General features: G+C 47.6%; 1 protein-coding gene across 4 annotated transcripts in view; it reads right to left on the bottom strand.

Annotated features, from left to right (window-relative positions):
* LOC139051974 (monocarboxylate transporter 12-like) overlaps positions 1 to 22,408 on the bottom strand; it is a 73,556-nt gene that overhangs the window by 35,199 nt on the left and 15,949 nt on the right. Inside the window, exon 1 of one of the 4 annotated variants that reach the window (XM_070529035.1) lies at positions 5,391 to 5,505. The exons of 2 other annotated variants lie outside the window; for them this stretch is intronic. The gene's annotated coding sequence lies outside the window, so the exon portion shown is untranslated. Of the gene's footprint in view, positions 1 to 585; positions 849 to 5,390; positions 5,506 to 22,408 lie in introns of those variants that run through there. One more of the 4 variants, XM_070529031.1, reaches the window with a different exon arrangement.

Below are 22,408 nucleotides of genomic sequence, written 5' to 3'. Positions count from 1 at the left end.
ACTTACCATTTTCGACAACGCACTAATAGCGTCATTGGACATCAGGAAACGTGTGATAACCTCACAAGTTAACTTTAAAAAAATTTAAGAATCGCTAATATACTGCGGTAATATTCTGCGAAATCGAGATCTGTCAGTGCTAAAGGCGAGCACACTTAATAGAAATCCTGAAACTATACACCAGGTTCGAGATGTATGACTTCCCTAATGATGCGCGCAAACGGCAATGGCTTCACAAGGTTTGCTGCTGGGCTCGTTGGTTCATGGTAAAATTAAAATTAAATCATAGTAAAATTAAAAGCGTGTGAAAGAAGCACGCGGACAAGAATGAACAACATGAGCGCTTGTGTTGTTCACTCTTGTCCACGTCCTTTTGCGCGCTATTTTAATTTTACGATATGAAAATGGCTTTGCTTTCCCCCTAATATTTCCCCCCATTCCTCCCTCGGGTATCGCGGGACTAAGTGGAACGACACAAGTGGAAGACAAATATTCTTCGCGATTGGGGTCTGACGAAGAATACGCTGAAATAAATCAATGCTAGTCTTGCGAATCCTAGTAAATGCACTGGCATAAGGCGCTTACCCGCTTCGTCCTATTCCGCTGTTGCAGTTTGTGCTCCAAAGTCGTTGAGTGCGATGGCGATTCACAAATCTTAGTCGATCATTCGGCTATCGTTTTACTACCGCAAATTTGCTTACTTCAGGCCCAGCTACGAAAGGAGCTGCCGAAAATGGCACATTACATTCGCTGCATTGTCTTCTAAAATTCCCGAACAGAGACGCACGTGTCAGCTATGGACTGCACCCACAAACTGGACTGCACGCTGGAAACGCTTCTAAATGCTCGACTCATTGTGCTGCACTGAAGATAGATCGTCTGCGCCGAAAGCAAATGAGGCAAGGAAATCGGGCCGGCGCTCAACGCGGAAGAACAAAGGGACTGACGCGTGTGCATGCAACCTCGTTATTTGGAACAGACGATCAGACAGTTTTTTGAGCAATTGACATGAGCTTGCGGAGTCTTGCGTACGCGCTGGAAACGTTGCCAATGGTCGCTTCTTTGAGACGAGACGGAGACAGTCATTAGCGTTTAACGCAAATTAGGGAGATAAGCCTGGCAGGCGCTCAAGACAGAAGAAGGAAAAGGTAATGGCGCGTTAGCGTCGCTCGAAAGAGGTCGTGACATTGGCGCGCGTGCTCGTGAACAGGAGGACAAACGAATGCACGGCGTTTTGGCATCCGGAATTTCTCTATTTTGGCATTTCTCACGCTTTTTCTTTGTTTAAGTTCTTAGACATACGCCAAGCCACGTGTCTTTCACTCATCTCCATGTATTGGAGATGAGTGAGCGATCTGTTAAAAGAGCTATTCTCGCGGCCGCGGCGGCTGCCGCATATGGGTCGCCTTCACAGTAGTTTTTTTTTCTCCCCTCTATCACGCTCACGGTCAAATGCATTGGTATGCTGCGTCCTCAATTGCTAAAACTAATAATAATGCAAATTAGGTTCCTTCTTCTTAGCTAAGATGCAACGCAGCCATTCGCTTTCAATGTGGACGCCTCTGTCAGCAGCGAAAGAGTCTCTGCATGGTGGAATAATTAAACCGAGCGTGCTTATTACCAGGGATGCTACGTGCTCCTGATGTACTAACAACGTTAGAACTGTGTATGATATGTACAGCCTTTACGAAAAATTACCCGAACAAGTGCTACAGAGCGTGAGAAGCGTACTTAACGAACAGCTCATGAAGTTTGATCAATATCCTGAAATAACTTCGAGAGGACGCTTTCTGGGTTATCTGCAGGTGTAGTTTGGAGAATGCCAATCAATTGCCGGCTTCGCAAAATATTTCTAAGGGGAATACTCGAAAGCGTTTCATGGCCGCAATCTGCAATGTTTCTCAATGTCCGGGAAGAACTAGCTGTACGCGACAGTGAGTTTACATTCTGCGAAATTGGCGGCGTATATGTAAGAGTTGCGTGCCGAAAGTTGAGAAAGTTTCTGGTGCAAATATGAATTTTGGCAATATTTACTGAATTCTCGTTTTCTCTCGCAATTTTTATGCGTAACAAGAGGCGCGTCGTAGGTTTCCATGGTGTCCTGGGAGAATCATGAGTGGAACGGACTTCACATTTCTTGGAAACGTCATGTCTGAAGGGCTTGTAAAGCAGCGTGTGCAAGCGTGCGTTAACTACTGCGCTACAAAAGCGCCGTATACGCCATTTTTTCCGCTGCCCTGACAGAACAAAATGCGCCGCCGAGGACGACAAATTTGAAATAAATTGAGTTTATGCTACGACTCATAAGCGAAAGACGTTTTAAAGTGCGCGATTTAATTACTGGTAATCGAAACGCCCAATGCAACTGCCGGAAAGAAATAGCTTCGCTGGAAATTTGGCTGTGACCCCGCAAGGTCGCACACGTGCAGCATTTAATATCTGCCGTCCGGTACGTGATTTGCCTTAGTTTTGAACTTATACGGCCAATTGGAGATGTTCATAAGGCGAAGTGATTTGGCCAAGTTGGTCGCGCGTCCGTCACATTTCCTGCGGTGCAGGAGATCGAGCGGTGGCTGACCGTTGCGACCTAAGCGGTTATCGTCGCGAGGGTTTCCACGTCCGCCATATTGTCGTCCAGCTGCGAGCCGTCGGCGAACTTGAGTGCCCTGCGGCGCATTCACGCTGGGGACTATTCGCGCCTTCCGAGAGATTCGTCCGGACAGCCGCTGCAAATAGGCGCAGCGTCTCGATACGGAAACCCAGGATCAGCAACGCGCGTATTAGTCTTAAGAGGAAGCTTTCGCTCGGGTGCTCCTATCTAAATACATGTAAAAGGAGAATTCGTTTTTCTCGGCAACCACTTCACCAAATTTCATGAGGTTTGTCGCATTTAAAAGAAAAACTTAAAATATAGTGACTGTTGGTTTCGAATTTTTGATTTAGGTCGTAGAGACCTTATTAAAAATTAGCGAAATTTGAAAATTTTCAAGAAACGAAACTATCAAGTTTACAACTCTAACTCAGCAACCACAAATAATAACGCAATTCTGGGAATTGCATGTAATGGAACATCTAAAGCGGACAAAATTGATATGCTGCACATGAATCTCAAAAAATTTTATAATATGGAAATACAGCTTTTTCAGAACCCTCGTAAACAACGTAAAAAATTCACGTAGGATGTAAAATTACGCATCGAATTTGTCCGCTTACAATGATCTAATGAATGCCGTTCACAGAACCACGATATGTGTTCTTGATGCAGAGCTATGAGCTTGTAAACTTCATGCTTCTATTTTTTTCAAACTTTCGCATTGCTGCTGTGCTGTGCACTGCAGAACACTGCTGTGCGTAGTTATAGTATACGCATGTGCACTTAGTCCGTGTCGCTCGTCCGTGTCTCTTCTTCTTATGTCGTCTGTTTGGCGCTATAGTACTTCAGTAATGCACCAACTAGCCCAACAAAAAGTTTTGCTGCACTTAGTAAACCAAGTCTAGTCAAAATCCATCCACAGCTTTCCATTACACCGTTTCTCACAGCCACTGTGGTATTTTGAGGCGTTGCGCTCGACGATTGAGTGATCGGGTGAAATAAATTGAGATTTAAATATTGAGAGCTATATTGCAAGCTTAGTCGATCAAATTGCCCAGTCCTGTTATCGCATTAGGCATGAGCTTGACATTCATGCTTATTTTCGCCCACATTTGGCGGAACTTAGTCGTGAAGTAAGCAGAATCGTAATAACAACCGCCTACACATGGAAGAATAAATCACATCACAATATCTACAAATACAGGTCGCCTCCTGTATACATCTCCCCTCTCTTTCGGATTTGCATGCAGGCAAAAACACTTTTACGGCAGCAAACTTCTCTTTCATTTTTTTTTACTGTAGAGAGCTCTTTCTCGCAGTTTAATAAATTGCGAATAAAATGCGATTTTTAATAAAGATATTGCTAAAAACATCCAGTCGAACCTAGGATTGTACGCAGATGACTGCGTTGTTTACCGTTCGATAAACAATCCAAGTGACAGCAAAATCCTTTTCAAGAGGAGCTTAATAAAATTTCGAACTGGTGTGCCACTTGGTGCATGACACTAAATGAATCAAAATGCAACTACGTGTGCTTTTTTAGGAAAAAAAAACTGACGTTTCCCATTCTTACAGGCGGAATGATTCGACCATTTCGAGCGTAACAGGGGCCAAGTACCTCGGCGTTCACTTCTCAAGCGATCTTGCTTGGCAGGATCACACGGCAGAGATTTTCACCCTTGTCCTCTGGCAACCAAGAAGTTATTATACACGACATGTGTAAGGCCTATTCTTGAGTACGCGTGCACGATATGGGACCCTTATCAGGACAACTTTAAATACATCTTAGAGCGCGTACAAAACCGAGCGGCACGCTTTATGACTGGGAGCTATCGCAGGTCTAGTAGCGTCACAGAAATGGAAATATAGCCTAGCGCTTTTGACGTTAGCCGAACGCGGGCGTTGCTTGCGTCTCAAATTTTTTCGTAAGATCCTTTACAACAATATTGGCATTAATAAATAAAAATTCATGCTTAACCCGCATTACATATCCCATCGCCGTGAACACACGTTAAAAGTGAGGCCAATGAAGTCAAGAACGAACTTCTTAAAGTATCCTTCTTTTCCTAAAACCATCAATGAATGGAAGGCTCTGCCTGAGGACACCGTTTCTAAAACATCAAATTCAACCTTTTTCAATAAACTGCTTCACATGTGATCATTTCGTGTCTTTTGATGGTATTTTTTCGCGTTTGCTGGCCTACTATATATATTTATGAGTGTATATGTGCGTATGTGTGTTTGTTTATGTAGGCCCATGTATGCGTATATATGTATATATGTATATATAATTATTTTGTTTCTTTTTCCTTGTTGTTTTAGAGATAGTTATGCTGCCTGCACTGCAGTATTCGTCACCGTGTTTTTTGTTATGTAACCTTGATTACCACTGTTTTACATTTGTATTATCCCCCCTCCCCACTTTAATGCTCGCTAAGCGAATGTAGAACTGTATAATAAATAAATAAATAAATAAATAAATAAATAAATAGTCATGATGGATCTCACGCACTCCATTGGCCACGATACAGGTAACAACATAAGCAGCAATCACGAAAGTATCGAATAAGGAAATGCAAAAAAAAAGGGAAACATTCGAACACATCGTGCATGCTACAGCTATGGTGAATTCTTTAAAATAATTAGTTGATCTCGCGAGCTAGAAAACCACATATACTTGAATAGTTGTTGCAATTAGGTCACACAGCATATCACAAAAAGACGAACCTAATTATCCGACCGGACGACAAAGTAAAGGGAAACACTGTGTTACGCGGAAATAAATCGGAATAGTTACCGCAGCGGTTGTACAGAAAACGGCGCCAACACCGGTCGGCCTCGCTAGAGCGGAAGCACACAGGACGCGTGTCGGTACTCCTGCGCCTCACGCTGGATCTCCCTTCGAACCAACCTTTAAATTCGGGACGAGTGGACCGCTGCGAGTCTCCGCGGCACCGGAAGGATGAGCACCCTACGGGTGCCGAAAGGACTCAGTTGGCTACGTGCCGCAGCGGTGTCATTTATTCACGGAGGCGCTGCCTTGGATAGTTGTAGCAGTTGACGACGCTCCAGAGCCGTTAACGTTTGCACATCGTGTCCAGGAAATGCTTTTCTCCTCCCGATGACGTCTCGCTGGTTGCTGGGGCGTCGGAGGAGGCTCTGTGTAGACCTGTCGTACACGACTGAGCGGATATCCACGGTTGCTCGCGAAGTGTTCGTTCCGCGTACACTGCGGTTTTCAACTTGAAAAGTCGCTTTGTCGCCTGGTTTTGTCGCCCTTTCCCCAGCACAGGCTAGCCAACCGGTACTTACATTGGCTGACCTCTCTGTCTTTCCTCCACTCTCTCTCTCCACCCCCCTCTCTCTCTTTCTCTCTCTCTCTATTTCTTTCGACTTTTGTGCTGCCCACGTAGCAGTTCCGCTACAGATGTTGGTGTTGCTTAATGTAGTCCGAAGAAACAAAAATGTTTCATGTTTCATGATTACTTTTTCTTCTTCTTTTTTCTGTCTGCATTTTTTTGTTTTTTCTCGTCTCTTATCACAGGTGCGAACTCGTTCTCTTTAAGTATATCAGAGTCAGCAGGCTGAAAAATTCCCTCGATCCCTTCGGCGAATGCATGCGACTTTCTTTGAGGCGCTGAGCTCTTGCGCGAAGAGCAACTTGGCCCTCTGCTTGTAGTCAGCGCAGCCGAACGTTTCAAAACCTTAACTCTTGAGCTTCGAAATGGTAGGTGCCGATCGTCTATCACTTCTATAAAGAATACGGAAAGAAGAAGAAAGCTACGATATGGTGTGTTTACTTTTCTTCTTTTCTGCGTGAACGGAACATATTTAAAATGACTCATGATTTGTAGCACAATCCTGCTTCTTCAGCTGCAATACTCGAAGAGGGGGACATCATTTGCAAGAGAAATTAAAATGCATAATCGAGTATGCACCAAAAGTTATCGAATCAACTTTTAAACTGATTGCTTTACGGTACACGTTGTAAATTACTAATTGTAGTCGGCGAGTCGCAAGGCATATGCCACTTGAATATAATTCTCAGGGTGATGCCCGTTTAGACATACGCGTCCCCAAAATGTGCAACGAAATACATTGGCGTTCCAGTTATTTTTGAGCTTCGGCGCATAAAAAAAGGTGTTCTATTCAATAGCTGTGTTGAACCACGGTCAATGTCAGCCGCAAGTTTGATGCCTCTTTCTTTTTTTTTCTAAAAAAGTGGTGCTAATTTCAAAATTTGCTCCGAGTAGATGCGCCTTCAGACTTACTCGAATAAATTCGTAAATTCCAACATCTGTCCTCAAGTTAAAAGGTGAATAGTGAAATTCTCTTTATTTTTTATCAGCGCATAGTGCAATAATGCGCAACTAACGTCTGCCTCTTCGAGTATCGCAGCTGCAGATTTGTGCTATTAGGCACAGGCGATCTATAAATGTTCTCGAAACTTTGTTCAGGTATCCATTGGAATGGTTGACATTGCTGGCTCACGCTGGCAGCGGCGAAATGTCACATTATAGTAACAGCGTGCAGGCAGGTATAGGATAAACGGCGTTTTTGAAATGAATGAAACGCCATGTTGCACAAAGTTCAGCGTAGACGAGAAATAATCATAACTTAATGAAGGCTTTAGTTAGAGGACAATTGATGGTCCGTCTCCCAGTTCGTTAACCACACAGCTTACATCCGGCCTTCATCTACAGGCCCTCAATGTATATTGCAGATTAATCTGGCATTATTGCAACAACTCCAGAGCTTGCTCCAATCACGGCGACGAATTGATTTTGTCGCGCAAGGAACACGTTCGGTGCCGAAGCAGCAACGCGATTGCACTGCGCGCTCTGGCAGTGGCAGTACGTGACAGCGGAACAAAATTCACATAGCATCGCATGAAACGTACGGACAGTGTAATGGGTCCCCCAACGTTCTCGATAAACCTGTCGCACGCGCATTCTCACCGAATCAATCTGCACATGGCAGTGAAATACCCGCAAGAGGCAAAGTATAATTTAACGCCTACGTGCGAACGCGTTTACGCTCCCGCAGTGAAAATAAATACACGGAATACATAGAGACGGTGGCAGCCGCATGCTGCTGCCGCTTGCTGCTGCCGCTTGCTGAGAAAGCCATTTGTACTCGACATCCGAACTTCTGTCCCTCGTCCAGTGGTGCTAATTGTTTCAGCCCATTGCATTATACCGATGTTGACCGAAGACTCTTGTTTGCTTCCCCGTAGGCCACCATAATTATTAAGGGTACGATATTCGTTTATATTTCAAGAGTGCAGATTCTTGAGAGAGCTGGTACTGCATGTTAGTTATGTACACGCTGATATACACCGCAGTTACAATTAATAATAATAATAATAATAATAATATTAATAATAATAATAATAATAATAATAATAATAATAATAATAATAATAATAATTTGTGTGTTCCGTCATTCTAGAATCCTTTCTTCGGTTTCTCCACTTTTGCTTTGTATCCTCTTCGCGTACACATATTATGCTGTTAAAATATGTATTCGCGAAATTATTTGTTTTACGTGTGCGCTTTGTGTATGTGTGTGTGGGCGTGCATCGTTTTTCCTGCGCGTTGTTTGGCCGAGTGCGCCAACGCCAAGGCCCTCGAGGTTGTTCCTGGGCACTTTAATAAACGCCTTTGATTGATTGATTATTATTATTATTATTTGAATTCTTCTTCAGCTAATAAAGGAAAAGAAGACACCAAGATAAGGAAACAAGCAGGCTGGCTGGTGGCCTATGCCACCGCAAGAAGTACGACTACGAGAGTCGTACTCGGAGTGGGGTTTTATGCCCTCCTCTCTTCAGAGAGGAGGGCATAAAATGATAGAAATATAAAGATATGAAGAAGGGGGGGAAAAGAGAAAGAACAAGACGACTGGTAACACATACTGAAGTAAAACAATCTCAAAATATAGAGCATGGCCCAAGGAACCGAAAAAAATATCACCGAACACCGGCATTCATTAAAAAGAATACTTAAAAATGTCAGAAAAGAAGATCGAAGAAGAAAATCCGAGACCTCATCACTCGCAAAAAATAAAATAAAGAATGCTACAAACAGGAAGCTAAGCCAGCTTCTTCTAGGAAAGTAAAAAGGGTGCATGAACGTGGTCGTGTCTCAGCCGTGCTCGATGGTCGTGTAGATCGCAGGCGCAAGAAGGCGACAGCCTCTCAGTAGCGATTTGCGCTGCTCAGGGAAAGCAGGGGACTCCAATATCATGCGCTAAAATGTCTCGCATGAACCACAACGAACGCACGACTAAGTAAATTTCCACTCATCCTCGTCCGTGTAAATCTTCACCCTCCTTGAAGGGAATCGGACAGCGCAAAATACCGGCTACAGCATGTAAACAGCCTGACCCAGCGCTGCATCTGCCTGTAGCTTACACTACGAGTGTAGTGTAAGTTACACACTACGAGTGCAGCTTTTTGCGCACAAGACGAGGACGAAGAGGCTGAGACACACGAGCGCAGAGTTGCAACGTCATTTTATTTTGAAGACCACTCATATATCAAAATCTGTGACACATCACGTGTGCGCCGCCCGCAGAAAATTCCTATCTCTGCGCAAGAATGATATCTCCTTGCTGGAAAGGGCGATGGGCGGTGTCACCACACCTGTCAATCAATTCCGCGTCGAAAATTTGTCGGGTTATCTGATTACGATTTTTGGTGACAATTGACCATGCAATATATATACCGGTTTACACGTGACTGTATTTGTGGCGTCTGTCTGATTACGCGTACAATTTCTACAGTGGGCATCCAACCCCGCCGCCCCCCCTGCCCCCCCCCCCCGCCCCCCCTCTCATTTCTATCACATCGTAGCGATGCTCCCATAGCCTGTCATTAAGGCATCGTCCGCAACGACCAACATAGTTACACCCACACTTCAAAGGCAGATTATAAACTATTCTATTTGCACAGTCGAGGAACTTTGATTGATGTCTCTTTTTGCAAGCAGGCTCTTTGGGGGCACACGCACTGGTCAGTCTGCTCAAAGATTGCAGTTTATCAGGAGCGGAAAAAACTACTTATACATAGGCCCGCTGGCCAATTCTTTTTCAGTCGATGCGATACGCCGTAGATATACGGAATAACCGCCATTTTTTTTGTAAAGTGTGGAAGGCTGAGTTGCATTAGTTATTTGTGGTGAAGTGCGCTTCAACAGGGCTTCAGCAACGCTAACGAGGACAAGTGTTGGCGGACAGCATTGTCTGAACAGGCACTTCGCTTCAGGAACGCGGGGTACCCCACACTTGTGCTCGTTAGCGTTGCTGAATCCCTGTTGAAGCGCACGTCACCACAAATAGCTAATGCCTCTCAGCCTTCCTCGCTTTACAAGTATGCGGTACATTCGTCCAGTCTTCGAGGGTGAATACCAGAGCTGCGGTGTGGGCACTCCGGAGTTGGAGCGATTTCAGAATGATTTCACTTTTTCAATCGCCCGGAATGGAACTGGCATGGAATGACGACATCTGTCGGACAGACGGACTGTGAATAGAATGGGAGCCCAAGTTTCCGGTACGGAGTGGGAATGTAATGGGCGCGTAGAGTTAGAGCGCTAAATGTTAGTTTCAAAGGATACTACCAGAACGGTCACTTCGCCAATTAGACCGAACAAGACTTAGACAATTGATTACACTTCTACGTATTTAGTCTTGAGCCAATTTATTACAGTTGTAAATTCTCACTCAATACCGGCTCTTTCTGTATATAAGTGACTATAAAGGGTGTTTCAGCGACACCTTTTCAAGCATGTCAAAAATTTGGCTGTTGCAGATGGCACAATTCTAGTCCTTGAGCTGATCTATCCGAAGAGGCGTGCATTACTTGCCCAATAATTTGAGGTACATAATCGAATGGAAGACACCACTTCGTACTGTGCTATTGACAGTGTTTCAAAATGCTTCGACATCTATAAACTTAATTGTTATATTGAAGGGTAAAACGGACGCCGACCAAAAACATCAAAAGAAAAAGAAGACACAGACGCTCTTTTGAAGACACATTGAACACATTGAAGACACAGACGCTCTTTTTCTAGCCAGTTTCGGTTTCGAGGAGCCTGCCAAACGGAACTAATTTTTGGCGTAGCTCCCACATGAAATCCGCTATTCAAAATTTGATCATTGGGATAAGTGGTGTCAAGGACAGGCCCAAAAGTACTCATTTGCTGTGGCCACCTATAGCTATAATTAGAAAGTTCATTACCGTAATTTGGCTAATTACGCATGTAATTGCGGAACATGCTCTGTACCTAGAGGCCGCCAATCTGTACACTCGTATGGTAAACGTAACTCTACCGTGATTTATATTTTTCCAATTTTAAAAATGTGTTGCAACTAAAAGAACACCCTGTATATACATGTGTGTGTGTGTTTGTGTGTGGATGTGTGTGTGTCAATAAAGCTGCGGGGAAATTAGCTTTGGTTGAAATTGATATCTAGCAAAATAATAATGTAATGGAAAATGAAAGTGGATGACAGTCAATGGTCATTTATATTAACATGCTATTAACATGACAACGTGGAAAAAAGTAATTGGCGCACTCTAAAACTCGGAATATGCACAGCCTTCTAACGAACACGTGATTTAATACTCCTCCGCTTCGGCACGTAGGCGCTATGTCATTCGATGGCCTTTTCGCCCCGGACGCCTCCTCCACGAAATCTGTGAACCACAAGCGTTCGGGCTTCGATAATGTTGACGCTAATGCCTCCCATAATTATAATCGACATATATGTGTTGCAAGCACTGTTCTCTCACTTCAGTCTTCCGCGGCACGTCAATCCATAATTTGCGCAATTCTCTTTCCTTTCTCCTCTTCTCGTTTGGCGGCATATCGAATATGTTCGGTCTCCACGCGGAGCTGTTACGTTCATCCAGATCCATGGAAGGGTACTTATTCAGGCAACTCATAGTCGAGAATTGAGGGAGAGCCATCACGGAGTGCCCATATTACACCACCGTAAAACGCTTATGTACATCCACGGACAGAATAAAATGGACCACGGGATCTCCGAAAACGTTAAATTCCCGAGCAGCCTGTAGCAGTAACCAGTAAAACTGCCCACGACAACGTTGTTAGCATATTCTAGTCGAGGTCCAAAATGCAAATACCAGATTGCGTTGTGAGGTTGCGGAGATATTCAGCTTTTTCTTAGATTTCATGGTCCATAATATTCTGTCCGCGACTGCACCTCATTGGTACAACTATTCGTGACGCGTGCCGTGACCCATTGGAATGCTACCGCTTACACCATTTTTCTTCCTCGTCAGCTATAAGATACGTGTTCTCATTATTTTATCAACTAATTGTTGCTTTTATTCGGCATGAAAACTTATTTAGCCACAATACCCGACGTGTTATACCTTGTAGAATTGCGGGGACGAACACGTCCCGCGTATTTTTTTTCTTTATTGTCGACACGTACACGCACGCGCTTGATCTTTATACCCAAACTGTTGCTATGCGGCGTGCCTGGCGTGCCAAGCGTCTCAAGCACCGTCTTGCCCGAGTTTCAACTGAATTCTGGAGTTTTAGGTGCCCAAACGCGGATATGGCTGTGAGGCATGCTGCAGTGGCGGACTCTAGATTAATTTTGACCACCTGCGGTTCTTTGGCGTGCACTCAATGCACGCTACACGGGCATTTTTGCATGTCGCCCCCATCGAAATGCGGCAGCCACCACCGCCGCCGCCTGGATTCGAACCTACGCCCTCGGGCTTAGCAGCGCAACGCCCAAACCACTATGCCACCATGGCGAGTGCCCCGCCTTTTCAGGCATGCGTCCGTGATCTGTCTGTCTGTCTGTCCAATGCCTCCTTTACTAGAGGCCTACCGCGTCGCTAGTCTTCCCATTGGAGCAGAGGCTCCCGTAGTTCAGGGCAGTCGCGGAGAGATGGCGCTCGCAGCCGACCCACTTCCTGTTGCGGAGGAAGTGACGACTGGCGCACGCTCGACTAATGGCTTGACGAGAGACCGCGGGTCCTGCCTCCGGGATCGCAACAGGCGCTGCTAAAATCTCGGAGGCAGGGCTACGTGATTTATGTTTGCAGCGGCCACCGCAGCTAGCGCTCGCAACCGACCCGGATTAACCCGGGTGGGGAAAAGTAAAGAGGAGAGGGGCACGAACCAGCTTCTCAGCTCACGCGGCAGGCATCTAATAAAAGAGGCATTGGTCTGTCTGTCTGTCTGTCTCTGTCTATTTGTCTCTGTCTGTATGTCTCTGTCTGTCTCTGTCTGTCTGTCTGTATGTATGTCTCTGTCTGTCGGTCTGTACTCGTACGCCGGCGGGCTTAAGGCATTGCCTACCAACTTGAGCTGCTGGGCATTATGCTCATGTATCGCGTTGCCGACGTGGCCGTGGCATCGTCTTCATTCGAGCTCCGTCATTCGACTCTCGCCTGTGTTACATCGTCTTCATTCGAGCTCCGTCATTCGACTCTCGCCTGTGTTACGGTTGGCGTGAAGCACCCCGTGCAAAAAGGATGCTCGATCACCATGCCTCATCGAAACGAAGGGTGAATTCCCTATTTGTCGTGGTTGTCTCGAAGGGTTACCGGTCTGGCTGGCACCCCGCAATGCTCACAGGCCCCTTTGTGTGTGTGCAACTTTAGAGGGATCCTTTCCTCGAACTGTCAAGCTCTACAGGAGAACTTTTGCGAACCAACGTCGCCTAGAACAAAGGATCAAGCCACGACGAGGATTTACAACGTCAGCTGGGACAATGGATCAGCCGCCTATCGACAACCATACGCCCTTTCCGCGAACTAGCAACGCGCGAAAGAGAAGTGATCAGCTGTCTACTATTCCCAGGACTGCGGACTGCCGCCACTGGAGGCACGCTCGTGAAGACGTCAGATGGGACAATGGATCAGCCGCCTATCCACAACCAGACGCCCTTTCCGCGAACCAGCAACGCGCGAAAGAGAAGTGATCAGCTGTCTACTATTCTCAGGACTGCGGACTGCCGCCAGTGGAGGCACGCTCGTGAAGACGTCAGATGGGACAATGGATCAGCCGCCTATCCACAACCAGACGCCATTTCCGTGAACCAGCAACGTGCGAAAGAGAAGTGATCAGCTGTCTACTATTCCCAGGACCGCAGATTGCCGCCAGCCGAGTCACGCTCGTGAAGACGTCAGCTGGGACAATGAGTCAGCTGCCTATCCACAACCAGACGCCCTTTCCGTGAACCAGCAACGCGCGAAAGAGAAGTGATCTGCTGTCTTCTATTCCCAGGACCGCAGATTGCCGCCAGCCGAGTCACACTCGTGAGGACGTCAGCTGGGACAATGGGTCAGCCACCTATCCACAACCAGACGCCCTTATAAGGCTTCGAGGCTGTCGATGCGATCGTTTTCTGTTTGCCTGCGCGTGGTCTCGATGGCTCGCTTCTTCGGTGCCAGTTCCTCTATGGCTGTCTTCTGCATGTTCGTGGTTGTTTCCTAGGTCTTGCTTGTACTTGGCGTGGGTCTCTGTAGAGGCTCGTTGTTGCATAGCAGCAACTGACGGATCTCGGCGATCTCTCTCGTGAGGTTGTTGATGGTCGCTCACGTACCTTGTTCACATTGTGAGCATTATATTACCCCTTCATCTTCTTCATCTGTATATATTCATCATCATGGCCAGCGTCATCGTCCTCAGCGCATGACCGGCGCAATAAAACCGTTGAGGCTTAACAGCTGTCTCGCAAGTGGTGGAGGCTGCTCTCGATCCCTTGGTTCTCTACGCCTTCTAGTTTCCCTGGAGCTTCGTTCAGGCCGCCGCTTGCTCCAACTTTCCACCAGGATGCCTCGAGAAGATCCTCCAGGAGCCGCCGGCGTCACCGTCTCTTCCCCACCAGTCGTTCCATCGACCGTCAGCACACGGCAGCGTGATCCCACCATGTTCGCTGGCCTTCGTAGTGACGACGTTGATGACTGGCTGGACAATTATGACCGCGTGAGTGAGTCTAACCGGTGGAATGCCATGCACAAGCTTCGCAACGTCGCATTCTACCTCACTGACATTGCCAGGACTTGGTTCCTCCACCACGAGAACATCTTGCCTCACTGGGCGGCATTCAAACACCAGCTTCGGCAGATTTTGGGCGCTCTCAACGTCCGCTCTGAGGTCGCCAAGAGAAAGCTTGATGGAGGCACGCAACTTCGCGGGGAAACATACATATCTTATATCGAGGACGTCCTCGCTCTTTGTAGCCGTGTTGACGCCACCATGACGGAATCTGATCGTGTTCATCACATCCTAAAGGGCATTGCTCACATCGCGTTCAATGCACTGGCGATCAAGAATCCTAATACCGTTAACGAGGTGATCGCGACTTGCCAGCACCTGGATGTACTGCAGGCTATACGTTTACAACCTGCCGCCGGTGACGCGCTTCCTTCGTCAGATACCGACCTGCGTATGCTGATTCAGGCTCTCATACGCGAAGAGCTCCAAGCGTGTGGCCTGCTCAGTCCCCTCGTTCTTCAGCCTCAGCCTTCGGTTCCTGGCCTGCCCGACATCATCAAAGAGGAGCTATTCTCGATGACCTCCGCTGCGAGCTGTGGCCCTCCTTCACAATCCACCACGTATGCTTAGGTTGCGGCTATGCAACCAGCGTTCGTTCGGACAGCGCCTCCTGCTCCTGCTACTGCCCCCAACCATCTGGCGACTCTACCACCCCGTCCGCCTGCCACAGGATATTACACTACCCGGCCTACGCACCGCCTCATTTGTTACTATTGTGGTAATCGCGGTGACATATCGCGTTTTTGCCGAAGACGACAACAGGATGAACGCCGTGGCTACGATATTTATGAGAGAGACCCGTTGCTTCCTCCGAGTCCTTACCAGCGCCGACTCTCCCCACGCTCATTTTCTCCACCTCCCGAAGCGCCTCGCAACTACCGTCCAGGGCGCCGCCGCTCGACATCACCCCTACAACCGGCCACCCGTACTCCTGACTACCGATCGGAAAACTAGACGGTGCAGTTTTTGGAGGGAAAGCTGCATGGCTCGCACAGACTACAATTCCTCCAGCGTGCCCGGCCAATACTTTATTCGTGTGCGTAGAAGATGTACCAGTCCTAGCATTGCATGATACGGGAGCAGCTATTTCTACTATTCACGCTGGCTTGTGCGTTCGTCTACGCAAAGTAACTACACCTTACAGTGGAGTTCTTCGTGGTGCGAATAATGTGGTGATTCGGCCATCGGCGCAATGCACCATTAGAGTTTCGACCGACGGGATACGCCACCATATCCAGTTCGCAGTGTTGACTTCCTGTGCTCACATGCTTATACTAGGGTGGCACTTTCTCCCTTCGGCGTCGGCTTTCATCTCGTGCCGTGAACGCCTCGATAACTTGACAGAGACCGACAATTCAGACGACGTGCACGAACCGCGCCTTCGCTTACGAACTGCTGACAATTGTATGGTGCCACCTGGTTGCGAACAACTCCTTGCAGATAACTCTGACATCACCGATGGTGACGTTTTAGTTGTACCGTCAGCCCGCTGCCTATTCAAAGGGATTGCTGTGGCACCCAGCCTTGTTCCCTTCACCAACGACACTGCCACTTTGGCTGTAATCAACACAACCGATAAGCCAGGCCTGCTTTCTAAAGGTGCCATTCTCATGTGCGTCTTGGACACTCAGCCTGTCTCTGCGCTTACCTCGACTACTGCTGTTTCACAACCACCCACAGCTATGGATCCGGTCCCTGCTTCTGATCTCGCTAGTACCATCAGCTCCGATCTAACGCCGCAGCAGACGGGGGAGTTATTGGCGTTGTTATCCAAGCATAAAGACTGCTTCGACGTCCACTCTCGTCTTCTGGGGCAGACTTCTGCGACGGCTCATCGCATACACACAGATGGAACTACCGTAGTGCGCCGGCGGCCATATCACGTTTCTTCCGCTTAACGACAGATCATCGATACCCACGTTGCCGACATGCTGAAACGTGGCATACTAGCAAGTCCTTGGTAGCAAGTCCTTGGTCGTCACCTGTCATTTTGGTGCGTAAGAAAGACGGCTCAGTGCGATTTTGCGTAGACTACCATGCCTTGAACAAAATAACCCGCAAAGATCCACTGCCCCGAATCGATGATGCGTTAGATTCATTACAAGGCGCGGAGTATTTCTCCAGCCTTGGTCTACGCTCCGGATACTGCATGGCAGATACCCATGCACGAAGCAGACAAGGAGAAAACCACCTTTGCCACACCCGATTAATTTTACGAATTTAACGTAATGCCTTTCGGCCTGTGTATTGCTCCCGCCACATTTGAGCGGATGATTGATAGCAAACTACGGGGCCTAAAGTGGAAGACTTGCTTGTGCTACCTTGACGACATCATCATATTTTCGTCGACCTTCCATCAGCACTTGCAGCGCCTCGACGAAGTCCTGACATGCCTGTCAGCTGCTGGCCTTCAGCTGAATACAAAAAAGTGCCACTTCGCCAGAAAAACCATTAAAGTGCTCGGACACCTTGTCATCAAGAAGGGCCTTCGACCCGACCCCGACAAGATTACCGCTGTCCTCCGCTTCCCCAGGCCTCAACGCGCCAAAGACGTGCGTAGCTTCCTTGGCCTAGCTTCGTATTTCCGGCGCTTCATACGTAACTTTGCCACCATTGCGGCGCCGCTCCATCAACTCCTTCCTTCTGGAGCTCCCTACGTATGGTCGGACGAATGCCAAACTGCTTTTGACGCCCTCAAGCGTGCCCTCACGTCCGAACCTGTGCTTTGCCATTTCGACCACACTGCACCCACTCTTCTACATACTGACGCCAGCGGACACGGTATCGGCGCTGTTCTTCTGCCACGTCAGCAAAATTCTGAAGAATGTGTGGTTGCAGAGGCAAGTCGCACGCTAACAGTTGCAGAGAAAAATTATACGATTACCGAGCAAGAGTGTCTTGCCGTTGTTTGGTCGTTCCAAAAATGTCGGCCTTATCTGTACGGCCGCCACTTTACGGTCGTTACTGATCACCACGCCTTGTTCTAGTTGGCGACGCTAAATAATTTAACGGGACGTCTCGGCCGTTGGATACTCCGTCTACAAGAATACGACTTCGACGTCACCTACAAGTCTGGAAAGAAACACCAGGATGCCGATGCTCTCTCTCGTTGTCCCTTACCACCGTCTTCAAACGCTGCTTGCTCTCCACCTTCCGTGAGAAAACCACAGGGCGCGTCGTCTGCATTCCCTTCGCTCGCTGCTGCCGACCGGCTCCCATCAAGCCATTCTCATACGTTTGCCTCTTGCCAACGTAGTCACTCCTACTGCCACTCGTTATGGAGCGTATTCGCGGATCATCTCGCCCACCTTACGCTCGGCTCCATCGGCAGTTGAAGAACTTCAAGATCGAAAATTCGATATTATACCGGTACGTATTTTATCCCGAAGGACACCGTTGGGTTCCTGTCGTTCCCCCAATCACTTCGGGCCCAGATATTGGACACCTTTCACGGCGATCCCACTGCCGGTCACTTTGGTTTCCATAAAACCTACGAGCGAATTCGCAGCCGCTTCTCTTGGCCTGGACTTGCAACCAGCGTAGCGAAATACGTGGCTTCCTGTTCGCTCTGCCAACACCGCAAACGACTGACCTCACCTCCGGCTGGACTGCTCCAACCTGTCCCGTGTCCTGAAGCTCCTTTCGCAGTCGTTGGTATCGACCTTTATGGACCACTACCCTTAACCACTGGCGGTAAACGATGGATCGTCACAGCTGTAGACCACTTGACACGGTACGCTGAAACAGCCACACTATCTTCGGGATCCGCAGAGGAGGTTGCAGCCTTTTCCTTGGAAGCCATCTTTTTATCGCATGGAGCCCCACGTGTCCTTTCGAGTGACCGCGGCAGGACCTTTTTCTCTAAACTTCTCGAAGGTGTTCTCCGTGCGTGCAATACCATCCATAAAACGACTTCCAGCTACCACCCTCAAACTAATGGTCTCACAGAGCGCTTTCATGGCACGCTCTCCGACATGATATCTATGTACATCAACCCTGACCACACCAATTGGGATGTCATTCTACCATTCGTCACTTTCGCATACAACACGGCCGTCCAACGCACTACGGCATACTCGCCCTTTTTCCTCGAGTATGGTCGCCAACCGCTCACTATCCTCGACGCTTCTTTCTTCGGTGTTCCCGTGCCTTCGTCCACATCAGTGTGTGAGCAGTTCGTTTCGCGCGTTGCCCGGTGTCGCCGACTTGCCCGCCTCAACAGCGACGCCAGTCAACAAGACCCCAAAATTCGCTATGATGCATCTCACCGTGTCGTTTCCTTCCACCCTGGAGACGAAGTGTTACTGTGGACCCCATTTCGCGCTCCTGGATTGTGCGAGAAATTTTAGTCCCGTTTTATCGGGCCCTACATTGTTCGGGAACAGACTTCGCCAGTTAACTATCGTGTCACTCCATTTGTTCCGCGACGGCCGCTACCGTGCCACAGAAATTGTGCATGTTTCGCGTTTAAAACCTTTCATACGGCGTTTCCCGCCATAACCAGCGGCCAGGTTGGCCGCTTCCACGCGCGGGGGAAACTGCGTGAGCATTATATTACCCCTTCATCTTTTTCATCTGTATATATTCATCATCATGGCCAGCGTCATCGTCTTCAGCGCGCGACCGGCGCAATAAAACCGTTGAGACTTAACAGCTGTCTCGCAATATCTTCTTTCTTCGTGGCTTCGGTGATTTTCTGCGCGCTCCTTATATTGTTCCCTTTCACTGCGTCGACCCAGCTCACTCGCTCACGTGATGGTGACCTTTTGCTGCTGAGGCTTCTCTGGGAGCAGCTGCTGTCTCTGGATTTAGGAGCGCGGTTCTCCGAAGGGGTCCTTGAGTTTCGCGCATCTGGCGTCTTGTCGAGTGGCGGGAAATCGCACTCCGACAGCAGCTGGCGTACGGCCTGTCGGCGCTCCCATTGTCGCTTGCGTACTACGTAGGGGATCTTGTATTTCGCCTTCCACGTTCGGCCTCTGGTCGGGTGTTCGCCCTCACACAACTTACATTTTGGGGTACAGCGATGATCTTCCGTAGGGTTCGCGAGTCCGCTGGCCAGGCACATCTTGATTGTGAGGGTCGGGTACACGTCCTTGCGGTGTCCCACTCGGGCGCACTGCTGACAGACGTCGATCTGTTTCCTGTAGAGGCGGCGCGGTATCAGGGTGACTCCGTATCGGACGAAGTTAGGTACCTTGGGTCCCTGCAACACCACGATCGCAGTGGTCGTGCTTCTAATACTTTTTGCGGCCACTGCTAGCGGATTTCTCTCGTTGACGATGTTTCCATCTAGCTCGTCGGCGCTCGCGTCGATGGGGATGCTTCTGATGACGCCCTTCACGGTGTCGTGAGCTGCTGTGCGATATGCGCTGACCTCGTAGGGTGTGCCTTGAATAGAGATTTCCTGGATTTTAGCGTACCTTGCCGCGTTGCCTTCATTCGGTGTACTGACGACCATGATGTTCTGTTGCGTGTTGGGGCTGATGGTGTCCGCGGCGCTTTTGTCGCTCGTGACCTTGGCCGCAACGAGTATGGCCGCAGCGACGGTGGTGGTGACGGTCTTGACGATGTCCAGTCCACCTCTGGGTCTAACAACTATCTTGCTTTCTTCTAGTGGCATGGCTGGCATGCGTGCTGCCTTGATAACCGAGGCTCTGACGTTCTTGTTGAATTTCGACCTCGTGCTTGTTTGACTCCCGCCGGGTCCATCGGGCTGGCCGCTGGCGGGGGTCAGCTGGCGCAGCCTCGACATGCGTTCCCCCGCGAGCGTCCATCCGGCGTCGTTGTGGTATTCATCGAGTGATAACTCTTTTCATTGAATTTGAACGCACATGTGATTGTCCACGACCATTGTTGTTTGAGCGGGCGCCTCCATCTCGGAGCTGACGAGCGGCAGCCGCCGAGGAGTACGGCAGGCCGCTGTCGGTGCGACGGTGTTGGGCCTAGCGTCCGCGGAACACGCCTAAGCCTAGCAATCCTTCGCACGGCGGCAGTAGAAGTAGTCACAAGATGTGGCAAAGAAAAACGCACCTCTGGGGTCAGCTGGTATCGGTCGACGCCGCTCGCCTTCACGGACACATTGGTGCAAGCAAAACTTTAGTTTGAGGTAATTAGCACTGCGTAATTGGCTAGCAATCACGGAGCCGATCTGTGACTTCGTCTTGCGGATGTAAGCAATGCGATATTGTCCGCATAAACATAAACATGTACCTCAGGAGACAAATGAATTGCGCTTAGCAAAATGTTAAATAATATAGGGGAAATAACGGAACCGTGTGGTACACGTCTTGTCTGCTTGTGTCTAGACGTCGAAATACCATGTTGGCAACAATGAAACTCTCTATCCCTTATAAATTCATAGATCCAAGCGGTTATATATTTCGGGAAATTCGTACACTGAAGCTTATCGAATAGAATACAATATTCTACAGAGTCTCATGCTTTTGGTACATCTAGCATCACCAAAGCTGCGTACTCTTGTTTGCAGTGAGGAAGTCTAATGCGGCTCTCTAAATCTACATGGGCGCACCATATGGAATGGCTGGGACGAAATCCAATCTGAAAAGGGCAGAGAAGGGTATCATCTTGCATAAAATTTGTTATACGGCCGTGAAGAACCCTTTCTTATAATTTGACGACATTGGAGGTAAGATCAATCAATCAATCAATCAATCAATCAATCAGACTTTATTTCAAATACATTTGTTGACAGATTTTGTTTGCTGGTCAATCTAAGCACATAGTGCTTGTTAGAAGACCAAGCAGCAGGTGGTACAGCTTTCAATAAAGATATGAAACATACAATTACCGTTCAAAATTATACAACTTCAAAGTAAAATATTCTAACACACAAAGAATAAATACTACGTTTTCCAGTCACGTAAGAATCCCAATAAGAAATCACATATTACAATAAACAGTCGAATACCATTTCCTCACATTTTTCATCATTTTACCTTTTGAATTGATATCATACAGCGTTGCATCAAGTTCATTAAAGGTATCAGGGACATAGTACTTTCTTGTTTTCTTTCCATAGTTTGTTAACACCCTTGGCTTAAAATACCTTTCTGTTTTTCGTAACCCAACATCTTTTTTTACCAATACTTTAAAAGAATTTGAATAATAATAACGTGTTACAACCACATACTTAAATAGCTCCTGTACTGGAAGTATTGCTAGAATGTTATACTTTTCTTTTCTCTCTGATTGTTCTAGTCCGGTTCCATAAGTTATGCTGTTGACAATTCGCTTGACTACGCGATCAATCGCTTGCTTTTTATAGTCAGAACATGTACCATATAATGTTATACCATATGTAATTACCGATTTTGCTAATGCCTTGTATATTGTAACTCTTAGGTTAATAGGCGTTTTCCCGCGCAGACTATACATCATGGCCGTGACAGCTCTTAGCTTTCCACAAACGTGTATGACATGGTTATTCCAGGTTAGATGCTGATCGAAAAAAATTCCTATATACTTGACCACACGCTCAAACTGTAATGGTTGACAAATACATGCGTTGCAATGTGGAGCGTGCAAATATACATTCATGTTAAATGCAAGCACCTTATGTGGATTCCTGAAGCAGATTAGTTTAGTTTTTTGATGATTTATAAAAATTGAATTATGTGCGAACCATTCTACGATTACTGATATGTCTCTTTGGAAGATTTGACATCCCGAGTTATAGTCACTCATGTGTAGCGCTATCGCAGTGTCATCAGCGTACTGAAAAAGTTTTGATTTCAGTGGTAGGAGG

Source organism: Dermacentor albipictus, unplaced genomic scaffold, assembly GCF_038994185.2.
Source record: "Dermacentor albipictus isolate Rhodes 1998 colony unplaced genomic scaffold, USDA_Dalb.pri_finalv2 scaffold_17, whole genome shotgun sequence".
Lineage (NCBI taxonomy): Eukaryota > Metazoa > Arthropoda > Arachnida > Ixodida > Ixodidae > Dermacentor > Dermacentor albipictus.
The sequence above is the reverse complement of the archived record's forward strand: the minus strand, read 5'-3'. Positions and strand labels throughout refer to the sequence as shown.